Below are 7549 nucleotides of genomic sequence, written 5' to 3' on the forward strand. Positions count from 1 at the left end.
CGTCATTCGACTATGGCGACTGGATTTCGCAAACCGGTGGGGGCACGCTGAGTGCACCCACTGGGTGTAGTCCCCAAGGCTAAGGTCGACTGCTGGCAGTCGGCCTTAGGCTTTATAAGTTCAGTCTTTCCGTCATTCGACTATGGCGACTGGATTTCGCAAACCGGTGGGGGCACGCTGAGTGCACCCACTGGGTGTAGTCCCCGAGACTGTGGTCGACTGCTTGCAGTCGATTACAGTCTTAAAGAATACATCTTGTTTTTTTGAGGTCGACTGGTCGACTCCGTCTTCAACAGGATTAGTGGGAGCACGCTGAGTGCACCCACTGGGTGTAGTCCCCGAGACTACGGTCGAATGCTTGTATTCTACTGTAGTCTTAGAAACGCATGATTTTTCCTTTTTCACTCGGAAGTGAATTATCTTTGACATTTAGTCGATTGATTCTTCCCAGAGATCCTGTGACCTTGCGGCTTGCTACACTGAGCTGGAAAACAAGCACATTCAGCTCGAGCTGGATTTGAAGCTGGCTCAGGAGAATCTGACGAAGGCAAAGGAGGAGACCAAAGGTATGTTTGGTGAGACCTCGACGACTGCTTTTTCCCTTTATTTGTTTCAAAATCTGATCTTGCTGTAACTTGCAGGTAAGGTGAAGGAGGCCCAACAGAAAAAAGACCTTGAACTAGCTGAGAGGATCAAGCTTGCTGACGAGAAGTTAGCTTCAGTCACCAAGCTTGAACAAGAAAATACCAATCTGAAAGCTGCTCTTGGGAAGAAAAATGATCTGGAGGCCTTCCTGAATGGTCTTGCCAAGAAGCTGTTCCTTATGCTTGAAGGTAAACCTTTATGCTCAACAATCATTTTCAACTGTGATTTTTCCATTCGACTGTTGTCTTGACTCGGTGATCGCCCTTGCAGAAGTTTGTCAAGACTTTGAAGAAGAGACTAGCCGGCTGGAACCAAACCTTGACCCCGTCAATTCTCCGGTGGACGACGAAGTTGCCATGAATGTTTTCCGACTGGAGTCCCGTGTCGCAGCTGTCGTGGACTATCTCACAAGGCTGAAGGTCGCCACATCTCGCATCGACTCAACGCTCTGGCCCGGGGAGACACTCCAGCACGACCTCGAGTCGCTGATGGCTCGCTTGAACACAGTCCCTGGTCGAGTGCAGGAGTGGAAAAAGTCTTCGGCTCGGTGCGGTGCAGATGTTGCTCTGTGTCTGGCCCGAGTCCACTGCAAAGATGCGCGAGAAGACAAGCTGGCGGCCCTCCGGGTGGCCAACACCAAGAAACACGACTTCCGGTCCTTTATGGAAACTTTCATTGCTGCTGCCACTCGGATCGCAGATGGAATTGATCTTGATGAGTTTGTTGCACCTTCCAGCCCTCCACAGGAGGAGTAAAAAACTTCTTTTAAGCTCGACGCTTTAAATTTGCCTCGGTATGCCGAGTGGAGTTGTAACCGATAAACCTTAACAGGCTTAGCGCCTGAGCACTTTCGGTTCCTTTAGGTATCGTTCCGAACTTGAATTTGATGTCTGAATATGATTGCTTTTGGCTTGAAATGTCTTTTGCAGGTTCAAAGCAAGACGCTCACTGCAGTCGACTTATTCCTTAATCCACTTGGGCGAGCACTGGGCTGCAGCTAAGCCCCCGAGTGAGAGGTTTGCTCTTCACTCGGTAGGATTTTTATATCTTAGGCGAGCACTGGGATGCAGCTAAGCCCCTGAGTGAGAGGTTTGCTCTTCACTCGGTAGGATTTTTATATCTTAGGCGAGCACTGGGCTGCAGCTAAGCCCCCGAGTGAGAGGTTTGCTCTTCACTCGGTAGGATTTTTATATCTTAGGCGAGCACTGGGCTGCAGCTAAGCCCCCGAGTGAGAGGTTTGCTCTTCACTCGGTAGGATTTTTATATCTTAGGCGAGCACTGGGCTGCAGCTAAGCCCCCGAGTGGGAGGTTTGCTCTTCACTCGGTAGGATTTTTATATCTTAGGCGAGCACTGGGCTGCAGCTAAGCCCCCGAGTGGGAGGTTTGCTCTTCACTCGGTAGGATTTTTATATCTTAGGCGAGCACTGGGCTGCAGCTAAGCCCCCGAGTGAGAGGTTTGCTCTTCACTCGGTAGGATTTTTATATCTTAGGCGAGCACTGGGCTGCAACTAAGCCTCCGAGTGGAAGTCTGGCTTACCACTCGGTAGGATTTCATTTAATCTTAGGCGAAACAGATTCGCAGCTAAGCCTCCGAGTGGAAGTCTGGCTTACCACTCGGTAGGATTTTTATATCTTAGGCGAGCACTGGGCTGCAGCTAAGCCCCCGAGTGAGAGGTTTGCTCTTCACTCGGTAGGATTTTGATAACTTAGGCGAAACGGATTCGCGGCTAAGTCACCCACTGAGGGGAAAATTTTATTGGACAAAATAAAAAGTGACAAAAATTATGGAGGAACCATGACACTATTATTTTGAAATCCATGAACTACAGGAGTACTTTATTGCAACTCATCCGAGTGATAAACTTAAGTGTAAAATGGGCGGAGTAGTTCCGCGTTCCAAGCTCGGGGCTCGTCGATATTATGTTCGACGTTGTAAAGACGGTACGCCCCGTTGTGGAGAACTTTGGTGACGATGAAGGGTCCTTCCCAAGAAGGAGCAAGCTTGTGAAGTTTCTTCTGATCCACTCGGAGAACTAAATCTCCTTCCTGGAAGGCTCGACCCCTCACATTTCTGGCGTGGAAACGACGCAAATCTTGTTGGTAGATGGTCGATCGGATCAGAGCCATCTCCCTTTCTTCCTCTAAGAGGTCGACTGCGTCCTGCCGCGCTTGTTCAGCTTCTGCTTCATTGTAGATCTCAACTCGAGGAGCATTGTGGAGAAGATCACTCGACAAGACTGCTTCAGCTCCGTAGACCAAGAAGAATGGAGTTCTTCCGGTTGACCGATTAGGTGTGGTCCGCAGTCCCCAAAGCACCGAGGGAAGTTCGTCGACCCAAGCTCCAGCTGCATGCTTGAGATCACGCATTAGTCGGGGTTTCAATCCCTTGAGAATCAGGCCATTGGCTCGCTCTGCTTGTCCATTCGTCTGCGGATGGGCGACCGAAGCGTAGTCGACTCGTGTGCCTTGAGAGTTGCAGAAATCCCTGAATTCTTCCGAGTCAAAGTTCGACCCATTATCCGTAATGATGCTGTGCGGGACTCCATATCTGAATATCAGTTCCCTGATGAAGCTAACAGCAGCACCGGCGTCAAGGTTCTTGATTGGTTTAGCCTCAATCCACTTGGTGAACTTGTCGACTGCCACCAATACATGCGTGAAGCCACTTCGCCCTGTTCTCAAAGGGCCGACCATGTCCAACCCCCATACTGCGAAAGGCCAGACGAGTGGAATGGTCTTCAGAGCTGATGCAGGCTTGTGCGACATATTCGAGTAGAACTGACATCCCTCGCACTTATCCACTATTTCCTTTGCCATCTCATTCGCTTTTGGCCAGTAAAATCCGGCTCGGTATGCTTTGGCCACGATGGTCCGAGAGGACGCATGATGACCACAGGTTCCCGAGTGGATATCATTAAGGATGATTCGACCTTCTGCTGGTGTTATGCACTTCTGACCAACTCCAGTCGCGCTTTCTCTATATAACTGTCCTTTGATTACGGTAAAGGCTTTAGATCGACGGACGATCTGCCGAGCCTCTTCCTCATCCTCCGGAAGCTCTTTTCTCAGGATATACGCGATATACGGAACTGTCCAGTCGGGGATGACCACCAAGACCTCCATGACCAAGTCGACCACTGCTGGGACTTCAACCTCAGTCGGATCTGTGGCACTCTTGGGCTGTGGAGCTTCTTCGGTGAAAGGATCTTCTTTGACTGACGGAGTGTGTATATGCTCCAAGAACACACCACTCGGAATGGCTCCTCTCTTGGAACCTATCTTTGCTAGATCATCAGCTGCTTGATTTTTCAGTCGGGGTATATGATGGAGCTCCAACCCCTCGAACTTCTTTTCCAGCTTCCTCACTGCACTGCAGTATCCAGTCATGGCTGGGCTTCTCACGTCCCACTCCTTCATCACTTGGTTGACCACTAAATCTGAATCTCCATAGACCATCAGGCGACGGACGCCGAGTGAAATGGCCATGCGCAATCCGTATAAGAGGGCCTCATACTCTGCCTCATTGTTGGAGGAATCAAAGTGAATCTGGAGCACATATCTGAGCTTATCTCCTCTGGGGGAAACCAGGACAACCCCAGCACCGGAACCATTCAACATTTTAGAGCCATCAAAAAACATGGTCCAATGCTCCGAGTGAACTTCAGTCGACTGCTGCTGTTCAATCCACTCGGCGAGGAAATCTGCTATTGCCTGGGACTTAATGGCTTTCTTTGCCTCACACTTGATATCAAGGGGAAGAAGTTCAATCGCCCATTTCGCCACTCGACCAGTTGCATCTCTGTTGTGCAAAATCTTTGATAGTGGAGCGTCGCTGACGACTGTGATGGAATGATCAGAGAAATAATGAGCAACCTTCTTTGTGGTCATGTATATTCCATACACAAGCTTCTGATAATGAGGATATCTCTGCTTGGATGGAGTCAGGACTTCAGACAAATAATACACTGGGCGCTGAACTTTGAAAGCTTTTCCTTCTTCTTCCCGCTCGACCGTAAGCACAGTACTGACGACTTGTCCTGTGGCTGCGATATAAAGCAACAGAGGCTCTTTGCTGATTGGAGCAGCAAGCACCGGCTGGGTGGAGAGCAGAGCTTTTAGCTCGGCAAACGCTGCATCAGCTTCTGGAGTCCACTCGAACTTGTCTGCCTTCTTCATCAGTCAGTAAAGAGGCAATGCCTTTTCACCGAGTCGTGAGATGAATCGACTTAATGCGGCCAAGCATCCAGTAAGCTTCTGGACATCGTGCACTCGCACAAGGCGTTTCATTCGGAGAATAGTGCCGATCTTTTCTGGATTAGCGTCGATCCCTCGCTCGGAAACGAGAAAACCGAGTAACTTGCCACCAGGAACTCCGAATGTGCACTTTGATGGATTGAGCTTGATATCATACCTTCTGAGGTTGGCAAATGTTTCGGCGAGGTCAGCGAGCAGGTCGGAACCTTTTCGTGACTTGACGACGATATCATCCATATACGCTTCCACATTCCGACTGATTTGAGTGAGTAGACACTTCTGAATCATTCGCATAAATGTGGCTCCGGCATTCTTGAGGCCGAATGGCATGGTGATATAGCAGAAGCACCCGAATGGAGTGATGAAAGCTGTTTTTACCTCGTCGGGTCCGTACAAACGGATCTGGTGGTACCCGGAGTAGGCGTCTAGAAAAGACAATCTCTCGCATCCCGCGGTCGAGTCAACAATTTGATCTATGCGAGGGAGAGGAAAATGATCTTTCGGGCAGGCCCGGTTGATGTGCTTGAAATCAATGCACATTCGGAGCGATTTGTCCTTCTTAGGAACCATGACGACATTAGCGAGCCATTCCGAGTGGTATATCTCTCGGATAAATCCTGCCGCCATCAGTCGAGCCACTTCCTCACCAATGGCTTTTCTCTTCTGGACGGCGGACCGCCGAAGATGCTCTTTGACTGGTTTTGCTGATGAGTCGACTCTTAGGCGATGCTCAGCCAGTCCCCTGGGAACACCTGGCATGTCAGCGGGCTTCCATGCAAAAATGTCCCAGTTCTCACGGAGGAACTGGATGAGCGCTTCTTCCTATTTCGGGTCGAGTGTTGTGGACATGTGGGTCGGGGCTGCATCGGGGTCGGTCGGGTGAATGTGAACAGGCTTCGTCTCACCGGGCGACTGAAATGCAGATTCTGTGGCGGGTTTCTTGGACCGTAGCAAATCACTCGGATCTGCGTTTTGCTTGTATTCTTCAAACTCGACCGCTGTCACCTGGGAATCAACAATCTTTGAGCCCTTCTGAAAGCATTCTTCTGCCTTTTTCCGATCACCGGTGACAGTGATCACTCCTTTGGGGCCGGGCATCTTCAATTTGAGGTACACGTAACATGGTCGAGCCATGAACCGTGCATAAGCTGGTCTCCCCAAAATGGCATGATATGCACTCTGAAAATCCACGACCTCAAACGTCAACTTCTCTTTGCGAAAATGTTTCGAATCACCAAACACCACGTCCAGAGCTATTTGGCCGAGTGACTCGGCTTTCTTCCCTGGTATAACTCCATGAAAGCTCATGTTACTGGTGCTCAGTCGGGACATCGGAATGCCCATTCCTTTCAGTGTGTCTGCATACAACAAATTCAGCCCGCTACCACCGTCCATCAGCACTTTTGTCAGTCGAGTGCCTTCGACAACTGGATCGACCACCAAAGCTTGCCTCCCAGGGGTGGCAATATGAGTCGGGTGATCAGATTGGTCTTATGTGATGGGTGTTTGGGACCATCTCAGATAATTTGCTTTTGCTGGGGTAACCATGTTCACCTCGCGGTTAATGACTTTCAATCGACTCTTGCTTTCCACATCTGCAAAGATCATCAGAGTGGAGTTGATATGCGGATATCCTTCCTCACTGTCCTCCTTGTCTTCGGCCTTGTCCGACTCCTTTTCCTTGTCCTTAGACTGTTTTCCTTGAAACTGCTGGATCAGGAGTCAACATTGGCGAGTGGTATGCTTTGGGTAAATGATATTCCCTTCTTCGTCTTTCTTCGTGTGGATGTGACACGGCATATCCATCATGTTGTTCCCTTCTTTATCCTTTACCTTCTTAGGGTTCCAGGATCCTTTTGGTTTCCCTTTAAACTTTCCTTGAGTCACGGCCAGAGCCTCTCCAGGAGCTGCCGGTTCAGCCTTCCGCTTCTGTTTCCGACTGGTGTTTCCCTTCTCCGACTGGCTCGGCTTGTGCTTGCCGCTTTGGAGTCGGTCTTCTTCTTCGCCGTTGGCGTACTTGGTAGCAATTTCCATCATCCGACTCAAGGTCATGTCTCCGGTTCGACCAAATTTCAAACTCAATTCTCTGTTCTTGACACCATCCTTGAAGGCGCAGACTGCCTGATGATCAGACACATTCTCCACAGTATGGTGCAAAGTGATCCATCTCTGAATATACTCCCTGAGAGTCTCATTGGTCTTCTGCACGCAGACTTGCAGCTCCGTCAATCCAGCCGGTCGCTCGCAAGTTCCTTCAAACGTTCTGATGAACACTCGGGACAGATCTTCCCAAGTGTAAATGCTGCTAGGAGGTAACTGATTCAACCACGCTCTGGCAGAACCTTCCAACATGAGGGGCAAATGCTTCATGGCCACCTCGTCATTCCCACCACGGATCTGAACTGCCACTCGGTAGTCCTCAAGCCAAGTTTCAGGCTTAGACTCACTGGTGAACTTGCTGACTCCTGTTGCCAACCTGAAACTGGGAGGAATCACTGCGGCTCTGATAGCTCTGCTGAAACATTCCGGACCAGACACGTGCACTCGACTGCTCGTGGGCGCATCTCTGTCGAGTCCACCTCGATGGGCTCTGTTCCGGTCGACCAAGCCTTGCAAGATAATGGATCGCGCGTTGAAGCCTGGTTCTCTA

The sequence above is a fragment of the Triticum aestivum genome, chromosome 1A, assembly GCF_018294505.1.
Source record: "Triticum aestivum cultivar Chinese Spring chromosome 1A, IWGSC CS RefSeq v2.1, whole genome shotgun sequence".
NCBI classification, from domain to species: Eukaryota; Viridiplantae; Streptophyta; class Magnoliopsida; order Poales; family Poaceae; genus Triticum; species Triticum aestivum.